This window comes from Camellia sinensis, chromosome 2 (assembly GCF_055761805.1).
Source record: "Camellia sinensis isolate YWXY chromosome 2, ASM5576180v1, whole genome shotgun sequence".
Taxonomy (NCBI): Eukaryota; Viridiplantae; Streptophyta; class Magnoliopsida; order Ericales; family Theaceae; genus Camellia; species Camellia sinensis.
The window spans coordinates 219,037,708-219,051,526 of record NC_138962.1 but is presented as its reverse complement, the minus strand read 5'-3'; the positions used below and the strand labels follow the sequence as shown (position 1 = coordinate 219,051,526).

Here is a 13,819-nt window from a genome sequence, read left to right as displayed (position 1 = left end):
ATGGACCGGAATACCGATGAGACTGAAATTCACAACTGTAACGTCTGATTCCCGGTATGTATCGGCCTGAATCCGTTACATGCAACGATACAATTCCGATACAGATTTGCCATGGCCTGTACGGATGAAATTAGAGCAGAGAACCTTCAGCAAAAGCAAAAAATAATCGTTGGTTACATATGAAATTGGGGCAGAGCAAAAAAACCTCCTGAAATTTGTGATGTTTTATGCTCAGTTTTATGCTCTGTTTTGCAAGTTCATTCTTTGGGCTGTTGTGCTCTGTTTTGTTGTTAGGCAAGCACACCAATAGGCAACTTGCAAGCTTCTTTGTTTTCCTTATAATCTGTTCCTATAGGTTCATCCTTATATTCTGTTACTATAGTAACATATCAGAAGGCTGAACTTGCAAGCTTCTATACTCTGTTACTATTTTTGTTTCATATATCCATATTATTATTATTATTATTATTATTATTATTATTATTATTATTATTATTATTATTATTTTCCTTATGTTTTTCTATTTCGTAATTTCTTTTTTAGGCCACTATTCTTCTGCATCTTTTAAGCCACTATTTCTGGACCTTTTTAAGCCACTGTTTTTCTATTGTTTATACATCTATACCACTGTTTATATATATGCATATATATATATATATGTATTTTCTCAGTTGAGCAAGAGAAAAAAAACAAGAAAAATAAACATTGAAATCAAAATCTTCATCTGTCAAAAGCTTACTATGTTGAAAATGAGACTAAAATAAATACATTTCATTTAGTTGAAAATAGTTAAAAGTGTTCTTACATATCAAAATTTTGATTAAAATGTGACAAATTAAGACTAAAAGAGTCAAAAAATGCATAAAATTGAGTTTTAGAGGGATTGTTAATAATTTTTAAAATTTTACGACCGCGACACCCGATTTCCGATACGTACCGGTTGATACTACCGATACCGATACTCCGCGATCGATACCGTTGCGTTATTCAATACCGCGATTTAGAACTATGTTTGAGAGTTAAAACACACAAGGCCGATATGTTTCTCCACAATCCTTCTCCTGTGGAAAGGTTGTCACCTAAGGATATGGTTTCTGTTAGGTTTTATTCTTGGCAACCCCGGTTGACAAAACTCCTTTGAGTTGTAATTTTATTCGCATTTTTATTTTAGTGAGGCTATGAGTTGTTAGATGCAAATCCAACCCGAATTGTGCCTTTCAGAGAAGTTTGTGATGCTAATGCTTTCAAGATTGCCACTTCGCTGATTATGACGGGGATCGAGCTACCCGGTCAGCTCGCGGGGGTCGAGGGGGCAGCGCCCCTTGGCGGGTACGGGACAGCGCCATAGCGGGGTCGAGGGGCAGCGCCCACGAAGCAAAATGCAAAAATGCATTCCAAGTTGCCTGTTCGCTCGAGCGGACATTACCTCGCTCAAGCAGAGAATCCCTGGTTCCAGCAGTTTTGGTCGCCTGTAAAAGTACTGAGCAGTGTGATTTTGCGCTCGAGCGGGTTGTTAAGCGCTCGAGCGGACCTCTGTTATATCACGCGCATATTTTGTTGAAGCCGCTCGAGCGGACTGTTGGGCGCTCGAGCGGAGATCGCGGGACAGATTCTATAAATTCGCGTGTTAGGTCAGATTTTAGGATTACTACTCTAGATCTTCTTTTTGGATTCTAGGGTTTATATCTGGGGATACTTTGTGAGTTTTCTTTGATATTTTATTGAGTATTCAACTCATGGTTTAAAGAGAGTACATTAAAGGTTGTGTTTGTTCTACAAAAGAGAGAGTTGTTCTTCGGTGGATTCTGAAGAATTTGAGGCTGAAGCTTTGGTGGATTTTGGGATGGCTCATCGTAAAGACAATTCCGAGATGAAGACGGGTTGGAAGAGGCACATAGAGGTTGGTTCAATTAGGCATGGATTCGCTAGGTAATTGAGAGTATACTTGTGTAATTCCTTTAAATCTTCTTAGTGGATTGTTTTGTGACTGTTGCCCTTGGTTTTTTTTTATCAGAATTGGAGGTATCCAACTGTGGTTTTTCCACGTAAAATCGTTGTGTCGATTTGTCTTGATTGTTTGATTGTGATTGTTATTTATTGCTTAAAATTGATATATAATCACAAATCAATATCTAGGGGATTTCTAGATTTTTCAATTGGTATCAGAGCAGGTCGTTCTTTTTAAAAAAAAAATAATAATAATAATTTTTAGAACGAGATCTTGTTTAATTTGTGATAATGGATTCAATTCGTGAGGGAAATTCTATGGTTCGACCACCCCTACTTGACGGATCCAATTATTCTTTTTGGAAAGCTCGGATGAGATCGTTTTTAAAATCTATAGATGAAAAAGTTTGGCAATCTGTCATGAATGGGTGGACAGAACCAACAATTACTGTTGATGGAGTAACTTTTTCCAAACCAATTGATAAGTGGGACACAACTCATTACCAAAATAGTAGCTGGAATAGTACAGCTATCAATTCTCTCTTTTGCGCTGTCACACCTGAAGAGTTTAGTCGTATTTGCAATTGTGAAGTCGCAAAAAAGGCTTGGGATATCTTACAAACTATTCATGAGGGCACTCCTTCGGTTAAATACTCAAAACTTCAAAGGCTCACGTCTAGTTTCAAAAACCTATCAATGAAAGATAGTAAGACCTTTGATGAATTTTATGCGAAGTTGAGTGACATTGTTAATTCTAGCTTCAATTTAGGTGAAAAAATATCAGAATCCAAAGTTGTGGGAAAAATTTTGAGATCCTTGCCCGATCGGTTCCAACCAAAAGTTACGGCTATTGAGGAGGCTCAAGATGTTGACAACCTCAAGCTAGATTAGTTGGTTGGAAATCTCCAAACTTATGAGGCACATAGGAATTTCAAAAAGAAACAAAAAGATATTGCTTTTAGTAGTGCTCATAGAGTTGGAGAGGATTCTGATGAGGATTGTGATATAGATTCCAAGATTACGGCTGCTTTTGTTAAACAATTTAAAAAATCTTTTTTGAAAAAGAATCCTAATCTTTTGGAATCAACTCATTCTCATAAATCTAAAGGCAAAGATAAACTCAAAATTAATTCTATAGCCAAAAAGGAGAAAGGAAAGATACGAGGGAACTCTGAAACAGTCCAATGCTATGAATGCCAAGGATATGGCCATTTTGCTTCAGAATGCCCCACTCGTTTGAGGAAGAAGAAAGCCCTCACTATCACTTGGGATGATGAATCAGAATCTGATGAAGATGAAAGTGACAACGAAGATCACGGCGAAGAGGGACACAAACAATTCCTTGCTTTCATGGTGGCTTCCGAAGCTGAAGGACAAACAGATTCTCCGAAGAGGTCAACTGAGAATATCACTGATGATGAATCCTCAGAGAGTGATCATGAAGAGCTTGAGCAAGCTTATGAAAAGTTGTATAAGGAATCTCTTAAGCTATCCAAATTGAATGACAAACTCACTATGATACTCAAAGCATTTGAAAGTGAGAATGTCAAACTAAAGGAAGAGATTTCTGAGGCTAGGAATGATACCATCAAGATTTCTAATGATCGACAAGCTCTTTGTACAAAACTCTTGACTTGTGAGACAGAGAGGAATGAGCTTCAGCAAATCTATGCTACATATGAAGAAAAAATTGAAACTCTCGAGATGTCTCAAGCTGCTTTGGAAGAACTAATGATCAAGAAAGAGGAAGAACTCAAGTGTGCCATGGTTACCATTGGTCTTTAGAACAAAGGATCAAAGACTTTAGACAATATCATTGGGTCTTAACAAATCTGTTCTGACAAGAGTGGCATTGGCTTTGGTGGTAAGAAAGAGCAAAAACAGAGTGCATCAACATCTCATGATACAAGAACTCAAGGAAAGGGAGAACAAAAATTTCAACATAAGGATGGACTTCTCAAACTTCCTAGAGTTGGTAAGGTAAAAGAAAAGAAGGTACACCCTGTTTTTATTTGTCATCATTGTGGTATGCATGGTTATATTCGCCCTTATTGTTATACGTTGCATGGAAGGGTGTATTTGCCTAGACCTAAAACTTGGAAGTTAGAAACCATGTCGAGACAGGTTCCTATTACAGGGGAATGGAACCACAACGTCAAGACACCACCCAAGAACCACAATGCTCACAACTTTGTTCATACTAAAGCGGTTTGGGTGAGAAAAATTGACTTGTGTTAATTTGTTTTGTCGTTTTAGTTTTTGGGTTTCCGTGTTTTTTTTTTTTTTTTTTTTTTTTTGTCTTACATGTGTGCTTGTTCGTTTTTGTCTTGCTTTGGTTAAGAAAAAAAAAAAAAAAAAAAAAAAAAACCAAAAAGATTTTCTTAGTGTGGTTTTGCAAGTTTGAAATTTTTGAGTGGTCCTTGGTGCATATTGGAATTGATGAGAATATCCATTACATGTTAATATATGTGTGCTTTCTGTGTTTTTTTCTCGTTTTGGAGTGTGTGTTCTTTGATTAGTATGTCTCATTCTATACACACTCTTGGATTAGCAAATTTTGGAGTCTTCCGCCTTAGTGATTATTTTTTCTCTATAGACTTCTGGCATTGTATTTTTTGCTTTTCTAGAGGAATTGACCTATACTAGCATATCATGGGTGATGTTGAGTCTCTTAACCATCTTCCATCTTTTTGCATCTCCACGGCTGTCCCCTCAATTCTTTGTAGTCTAGCCATGAGGAAAAAGCTACCTCAGAGTCACCAACCAGGCCATCCTTATAATATCCATGCTTCTCTGGTTCGGTTTCCGTACTCTTGAGCGTGTTAGCCGCCAATGAGTGTGCAAAAAAAAAAAAAAAAAAAAAAAACAAAAACAAAAACAAAAACAAAAACAAAAAAAAAGGAAGAAAAAAAAAATGCAAAAACAAGAAAAAAATGTGCAAAAGAAAGAAAGAAAAACAAGAGAAGATTCATTGATTGAGGGGGAGCCTCCGTCTTTACTCACTAAATACCCCTTGATTCCTAGTGGTTTGACTTTCCTTTGTTGTGCTTAGATTCTCTTGTCAGATGTCCAACTTTCAGATCACTACTAAGATTGAATCTAGTGTTTGTCGAACTCCAAGAGTCACACACACACTTTTATCATGGAATCTATGCTTTTCACATAATGCATCACTTTCTTTCATGAGGAATCTTCTACAGACTGTGCACATTGTGTTTACTAGTAATTGTGCTTCTTGGATAATCTTGTGTGTTCTAAGGTACAAATCTGAGATTTCTTGCTTACTACACCATGTTTTTTTTTGTTTGGTTTTTGTTCACTGTTTTTAGTGTTTGTGGTTGTTTTTAATTGAGGGGGAGTTTGGTTTATCTTGATTTGGGTTGGTATGGGAGTTTGGTTTATCATTGCAAGAGTTTGTTAGCATGAACACTTTGATATGTTTTGTAAGGGAGATTGGCTATAGTTGTTTTGCATGTTGCTATGCACTGTTTGCTAATTATTTTCTTCTTGCATGTTCCCGGTATTTACATCGTCATATCATTGTTTGTATGGTTCATGATCTTGCTTTTGTTGTTTGAGAGTTGTTTTTCATGAGTCTTAGTTTTCATCTATTCATGCTTTCCATCTCATGTTTCAAGATAATTGTGTCATATGTCTATTACTTTTTCATATACTTTTGTGAGACTAATAGTTGTTTTGGAGATTGTGACACTAATAACTGTTTTGCAGATCATGATCTTGAGAAAGAAGTTGGCTTTTGTTGGCTGTAATGGGTTGGGGTGTTTAGGATTTTATATATTAGGTGTGTTTTGTCACGCGCATATTTTGCTGAAGCCGCTCGAGTGGACTGTTGGGCGCTCGAGCGGAGATCGCGAGACAGATTCTATAAATTCCCATGTTGGGTCAGATTTTAGGATTGCTACTCCAGATCTTCTTTTTGGGTTCTAGGGTTTATATCTGGGGATACTTTGTGAGTTTTCTTTGATGTTTTATTGAGTATTCAACTCATGGTTTAAAGAGAGTACATCAAAGGTTGTGTTTGTTCTACAAAAGAGAGAGTTGTTCTTCGGTGGATTCTGAAGAATTCGAGCCTGAAGCTTTGGTGGATTCCGGAGTGGCTCATCACAAAGACAATTCCGAGGTGAAGACGGGTTGGAAGAGGCACATAGAGGTTGGTTCAATTAGGCGTGGATTCGCTAAGTAATTGAGAGTATACCTGTGTAATTCCTTTAAATCTTCTTAGTGGATTGTTTTGTGGCTGTTGCCCGTGGTTTTTTTTTAATCACAATTGGAGGTGTCCAATTGTGGTTTTTTCACGTAAAATCGTTGTGTCGATTTGTCTTGATTGTTTGATTGGGATTATTATTTATTGCTTAAAATTGATATATAATCACAAATCAATATGTAGGGGATTTCTAGATTTTTCAGTTTCTATCAAGCAAGAACTTTGGAACCAAGCAAGTTCTAGTGTCCCATGTTCTGGTTTGGGTTCTGGAATGTGACGGACCAGCGAAACTTCTTAACTGTCGGAGCTATGGTGGATGTTTCTATTGTGCTTTGATTATTGCTTTTTCTTTGAGGAGAGGGATCTTTTCGATAGTGTCTTATTCGTCAGAGGTTTGCCGGAGCTCTGAAAGCTGTTGCACTGCACTGCTGCTGCTGCTGCTGCTGCTACAACAGCTGTTGTGTTTGTGGTGCACTGCAGCTGGGTGTGGCCGTGCTTGGTGGGGAAAAATTTAGTAATAACATCAAAATAAATAATTTATACGATGTGAAAAAGATAAAAATCCAAAAATTGACGCACAATTATAATGTTTTTATGATTTCAAAGTTAAAAACAAAAAATATAAGGTTTTTTATTGTGTTAATTGCATATATAATATATATTCAATATTATCTAGCAATTTAAATTAGTTTAATACCATCAAATGGCTAATAATTTATATGTATATTTAGTATATTTATATATATGATTCAGGTTTCAGTTTATTCGATGTCTTTGTATAAATCTATCCAAATTTAATTCGAATTTTTGAATTTTTACTCAAATCCAGAACCAAATTAAAAAATAAGCCCTACAAAAAGTCGACTGAGACTCTGGTTACTCGAATTGAGATAGCCAAGTTGCACCTTACCGTTGACACACATCTTTTTTAGGATAGGTATTGTAGAAGGGTATTATTATTCAAATTCAAAAATTCACTTTTCGTACATAATAATGTAACAATTAATTAAATTATTTAAGGTAACTCTCTCTCATATATTCTTTAAAGATACACAGTTTAAAAGTCTAAATTTGAATTTTCTTTACACAAAAGTCCACATTCTAAATATTTTGTTCACAAGGATAAACTTATGCAAAATGATTAAACTGTCCCCCCCCCCCCCCAACACATATATATATATATATATATATTCTATACACCTGAACCAAAAACCAAACCCAAACCCATTCCCTTCTCTCTCCTCCTCTCTTCTCTCTCCTCTAGATTAGAGTTTCCTCCTGCCCCTCCTATTCCACCACCACAACCATTGCTGGCTGCGTCAACCCTCTCCCTTTGCCACACTCACTTTTTGATAGAAAAAAATTTAAACAGATAGATATAAATTTAAATAGATAATCAAAAAAATTTAACAAATAAATTAAGGGATAAAATTAAAAACAAAATATCCTCTTAAATAATAAAAATGACTTCTCACTAAATTATTTCACAAAAAGTAGATCTCTCACTAATAAAAAAATATTCAGTAAAACTAATGCTTTAGACATCCTCCAAATTAGATTTATCACTAATTTTCTCATTCTTTAATTATTTCCTAATTATCCCACTTACATATTATTAAATTTAAATAATTATAAAAAGTAATTTGTATATCATTCTCCATGGTAGAATGATCCAAACAAAAAGATAAATTACTAACCTTACCGGAGAATTCAACACCTACGAACTCGTGAAAACTTGGCCACAACAGCTAAACTCGTAGCTCTCCCTCTGGAATCTTGCCTGCAACAGCGAATTAACTTCTCCCTCCCCTCTCTGCATATATATATATATATATATACCCACCGTATTTTTTTATAATTCTGTTGTCTTACCTTCCTTATTTATTAAAAAATGCTAGCCGCCCGAGACTAGCATTTTTATCTATTAACTTCTTCCTTATTTTTTTAACAAATATTTATAGAAAAATGTTTGGGAGTACTAATAAAAGGAGAGCACTAGGGAGGAGCACTAATGATGTGGCAGTGGGCCCCGCCCACTTTCTATGCCTTGTTCTTTTTATTTTTATTTTTTTATTGCCATTTCTAATGCATTAGTGCTATTAATGGTATATTTTATAATGGTCTAAATCATTGGTGATATTTATATAGGTGTGTAACGCGTGAGACCTTTGATTGAAATCTAGGGATCCTAGCTGTGCTTTTATTTATTTTATTATCCGGACACGTACTGACGTGGTTTTGAAGAGTAAATAAATATTAAAAAAAGAAAACAATGAAGGGAGGGAGAACGAAGAGAAAACATATTGCCGCAGAAAGAAGAAAACCCAGCTACCGAAGTACATCTTCATCCTCGCCGTCGGAGCCCCACTCTCTTGGTTCTCCTTTCATTCCCCTTCTCTCTCTAAAATAGTCTCTCTCTCTCTCTCTTTCTCTCTCTCTCTCTCTCTCTCAACAAAGAGGGGTTACAGAGTAGCCTTGTGGGTTTAATCTAAGAGTAGCCTTATGGGTATAATCTGTGAGTCACAATTCAATGTTCGTTCGCAAGAAGAACATGGACTGTGGCTGTGCTGTGGTGGAGATGTGGCTCGTATGGTGGCGGCCAATTATGTTGAATCGTGATACATATTGTAGTTATTTCACTTTTATGTATTATGTATCATATATCGTATCGTATAATGTATCGTAAGATATAATAATATATATTAATAAAGATTAAAAAATAAATATTTTTATATAATATATAAATATATTACAAATATAAGCTATTAAATCATATAATCAATGATCAAATTGGTCAATAAGGTATATATAAGTTCAATCAAATTAGAATCGTGATAGTAATTTACTTTCTTGTAGCAGAAAGAGTATGATAGTCAATTTTTCTTACGAGTTTTTGAATTTGGGTCTTCTTTGTATTGGATTTTTTAATAATATAGTTCATAACTGTTCAATGAGGGTCAATTGTGTGATTGATAGTGAAAAAAATTAGTTAATAGGGCCAAAATTGGAAAAGAATGTAAAAATTAATTAATCGCTCGATACGAGTTGAATCACAATACGATACGGAATTATATGATACAAAAACATATGTCATGATTCAAGTCACCAACAAAATGAGTCTGGGATATGTATCATTTTCCATACAATACGATATGTATCGTATAATACGTATTGCGTATCTTACGATTTTGACAACACTGGTGACAGCAACGGTGGCAACGTGGAAAAGGGCTGGCGGTGGGGAAGGGAACTCGGAGAGAGGCTGAGTAGGGGAGGGTTAGCCAGCGAAGGACAGGGGGGAGGGGTGGTTGGCCGTCGCCGAAATGGTGGGAAAAGATGAGGAAGAAGAGAGGGAGAAGAGTTTAGGATTTTTATTTTTTTTTCTTTTAACAAAACAACGTTATTTTTCTGATTTAGGAAACTTGTAAAGAAAGAAACTGTAGAGGATCCGAACTCACTACCGACCCAAAAAAATTCACCGCGGCCAATCAGTTTTGTATAAAAAAATGGATGGTGTTATAATTAACGATTGGGAAAAAAATAAATCTGATCAGATAGCTATCGATATCCGATCAACGTGATTTGTAATACATATATAGTATTCGACGAGTTCTACACATTAACGGTTCAGATTATCAAAATGAGACTCGTGATGGCCCCCACGGGCCGAACAAAACTGTTCAGTGCAATACCCAAACATTGGCCAATAATTTCTTTCCATCAATTCAATTGCACAGATTGTACGACTGCAAATCCACATTTCTAATATTTTCTTACACACTTCTTTGTACAATTTTTTAATACACATTTTTTTTATAAAAAGTCAAAAAGTTAATACAAACATCTATATTTTTTTTCTCAATTTTTTAGTTTAAAAAGATAAAAAGTGTACTTATTTAGGATTCGCCAAACAACCCCTCTTAACATTGTTCAATATATATATATATATAAGTTTAATATTGTAGCCTTGAAGGTGCAATATAAATATAATGAGTAATTATTGAATAAAATAATTATATGACATAAAACAGTCACTGTAATTATTAAAACACTCTTCTTTCTGGTAGTTTGGTTTAACAAAGACGGATGGATAGTTGAGACTGACACAAAATTTAAAATTTAAATTAAAAAAAATCAAACATTCAAAATTTAGGTCAAGTTTGGTATACTTCAAATAATTCATCTTTTTATATTTTTATTTTTTTTTCATCACATCACCTCTCCATTTTTTTGCACATTTTTTCGTAAAAAGATAAAAAGTACACTTATTTAAGTCATTCTAAACAATCCCTTAATTTATTGTAAGGGTCAAAATTTGGATATATATATATCTATGTATATAATTAATTTTCTCTTCAAATTATTATGGTCCTCAAATTGAACTAAGAATGAAGGGTTTCTATATAGAAAATGACTAGCGGTTGGTACAGGCGATACTTGTACAATTTAAGTAAATAAAAATAAAATAAAATATTTATTATTTATTGTGTGTCATTTAAGTGATAATGATATTTAATTCAAAAAAATAAAAATAAAAATTGGTAAGGGTATTTTTCAATAGACTCAAGGTTCAAGGTTTCAGTCATCCTCCTCCCATCTATCTTCTTTTTTTATTCTTTTTTTTTTTTTTTAAGTAGAAAAATTAAGAACATGTGGCATAAGGTGAAGTATAGACAGATATTCTCTTATCTTCTGAGTAGGAGTGTGAACAATTTGGTTCGGGTCAAAATTTAGGGAAAATTTAACAGCCAACTGAACTTTTTAGTTTTGTGAGTTAAGAAACTGAGACCAATTGCGTAATATGGTTCAATTTTATTTATATTGTTGATTTTTTGTAGAGAAAGAATTTTCATAAAATTTGTGTAGAACAAATTTAAAAACTATCCTGCTTTATTATATACATGTTGAACATTCATATGAGGTTTAAATTTATGAAGTCTATTAGGCATTCAATATATTTAAAAATAATAATGAATTGTTCAAATTTATTTAATTTATGGACTATAAAATTCGTTAATTTAATCTCTACTACACACAATAATATCTGGCTCCTAATTTTGGGATCGCAGATTTTTCCATATAATATGAATAAAAATAAGTGAACAAAAAAAAAATTAAAAAAAATTATACAAATAGAGAGAAAAATAAAAATGGGAGAAAATAAAAAATAAAAAGAAAAGAGAGAGAAAGGTGGGATCATGAGATTATAGAAGGATAGGTGAAAGAGGAAAAAGTAAGAGAGAGAGAGAAGCGGGAAAATAGAAAATGTACATGTAAGATATTTTTTGAAAAATATATCTCAGCCGTTGTTTTATAATTTGAATAGATCTAAGCCATTCAAATTCAAAAATCATCCTGTTTCATTATATAGATGTTCAAAGAATTAAAATAAAAAGTATTTAAATGAAATATTTTGATCGGTTCAGCTTGTATCGTTATAAAAATAAACCACAAGTTATGAAAACAGAGCGAAAAATAAAATCTTAGACGATCTTAAATGGTCAATTCAATTATGTCGATTTTTTTTTTTACATCCCTACTTTTAATCTTAAAAAAAAAAAAAAAAAAAACAAAGTTTGAGATTATTGCCCCAAAAAATTTAAGATTAAACTTATGACCCCCATACTCCAAAAAAATAAAAATAAAAAATGATTGAATGTAGCATTTGAGATTCAATAGTTAAGAATAAAATATTTTAGACACTAAATGAATAAGAGAAAAGAAAAGAGATTGAATGAGAAAAGAAAATATATTGAATGAGAAGATGGAAAGATTGAATAATTCAAAAATAAAAATAAATAATTAAATAATATGTTGTTCTTTATGTAAGAATTTTTCCTAAATATGACTTTAATGTGGCTTATATATGATTATACTAGATTCATCTCATTAAGAAAGATACATGTACATCAATTAGATGGTGATTAATCATTAATTAATGCACCTATATATACATAATGTATATAAGATTAATGGAGAGTGTAGTTTGGGACCTTACACTATTTATACTAGTAGTCTTCCCATCAAGAAATCCATTCATTCAATGAATTTCATTAAATAGATTAATGTATCTGTTTGGTTTTTATTCTTTGCAATCCCGTTGACAAAACTCCTTTCAGTTGTACTTGTTTTCGCACTTTTATTTAAGTGAGACTATGAGTTTTTAGATGCAAATTCAACCCGAATTGTGCCTTGCAGAGAAGTTTGTGATGCTAATTCTTTCATGATTGCCATTTCGCTGACTATAACGGGGATCGAGCTGCCTGGTCAGCTCGCAGAGGTCCAAGGGACAGCGCCCCTTAGCGGGTCCGGGGTAGCGCCACGGCGGGTTGAGGGGCAGCACCCCCGAAGCAAAATGCAAAAGTGCATTCAAGCTTGTCTACTCAAGCGGCCGTTTGTACGCTCAAGCAGAGAATGTTTGGTTCCAGAAGTTTGATTGCCTGCAAAAATACTGGGAGATGTTTTTTCCTGCTCAAGTAGAATTTCCTACGCTCGAGTGTAGGTCTGCTCGAGCGGCCATTCGGGCGCTCGAGCGGAGATCGCGGAACAGATTGCTATAAATATGTGTTTTAGTCAGATTTTAGGGTTACGCTTCCAGATCTTCTTCTTGGATATTAGGGTTTATATCTAAGGCTATTTTGCTAGTTTTCTTTGATGTTTGATTGAGTATTCAACTCATGGTTTAAGAAGTATACATCAAAGGATTGTTTGTTTATTCTATACAAAGAGAGTATTATTCTTTGGTGAATTTTGTGGAATTCAGGCCTGAAGATTTGGTGGATTACAGAGTGGCTTATCGTCGTGATTCGACATCAGCATTATGGATTCAACGTTAGGCAAGACAATTCCGAGGTGAAGACGGGGCTAGAAGAGACACATAGGGGTTGGTTCAATTCGGGCGTGGATTCGCTAGGTAATTGAGAGTATACCTGTGTAATTTCTTTATGTCTTTTTAGTGGATTGTTTTGTGATTTTGCCTGTGATTTTTTTTATCACAATTGGAGGTGCTCCAATTGTGATTTTTCCACGTAAAATCGTTGTGTTGATTTGTCTTTGATTATTTGATTGGGATTGCTATTTACTAATTAAAATTGATACATCAATATCTAGGGGATTTCTAGATTTCTCAATATCTTTTATATTCATGATACATATTGCATCTTCTATATTAATGAACTCATTAGATGATTAATGCATCTTCTACATTCATAATAGATACATAATGCATCTCTAAGATTCATTTATAATAAATCTATCACATTCAATGCATTGATATTATCTCCATTAGTCTTCTATATATTATGTATATATAGGTGCATTAATCAATAATTAATCACCATCTAATTGATGTACATGTATCTTTCTTAATGCGATGAATCTAGTATAATCATGTATAAGCCACATTAAACCATATTTAGGAAAAATTCTTACAATCTCCCACTTGGCTTGCATGATTATATTATGTCACTAGATTATCATAATATGGCCAACGTTCTCCCACTAGAAGATTGCACCATCACCATTAGATTCTGTTCAATGAAATTATTAGCACCAAATCATTGTAATTGGTGATTTACATATTGATCAAGATTGTAAAATGGTTATAGTGTTAATATTTTCCATCAACATGAATAAGTGAATCTTAAA

The 13,819-nt window shown here is 33.9% G+C and overlaps 1 protein-coding gene across 1 annotated transcript in view; it reads right to left on the bottom strand.

Moving 5' to 3' along the window:
- Positions 1–7,973, bottom strand: part of LOC145820648 (uncharacterized) — a 38,064-nt gene extending 30,091 nt beyond the window's left edge. The window contains exon 1 of the mRNA XM_082917033.1: positions 7,870–7,973. The gene's annotated coding sequence lies outside the window, so the exon portion shown is untranslated. The remainder of the gene's footprint in view (positions 1–7,869) is intronic.
- Positions 7,974–13,819: the final 5,846 nt, after the last annotated feature.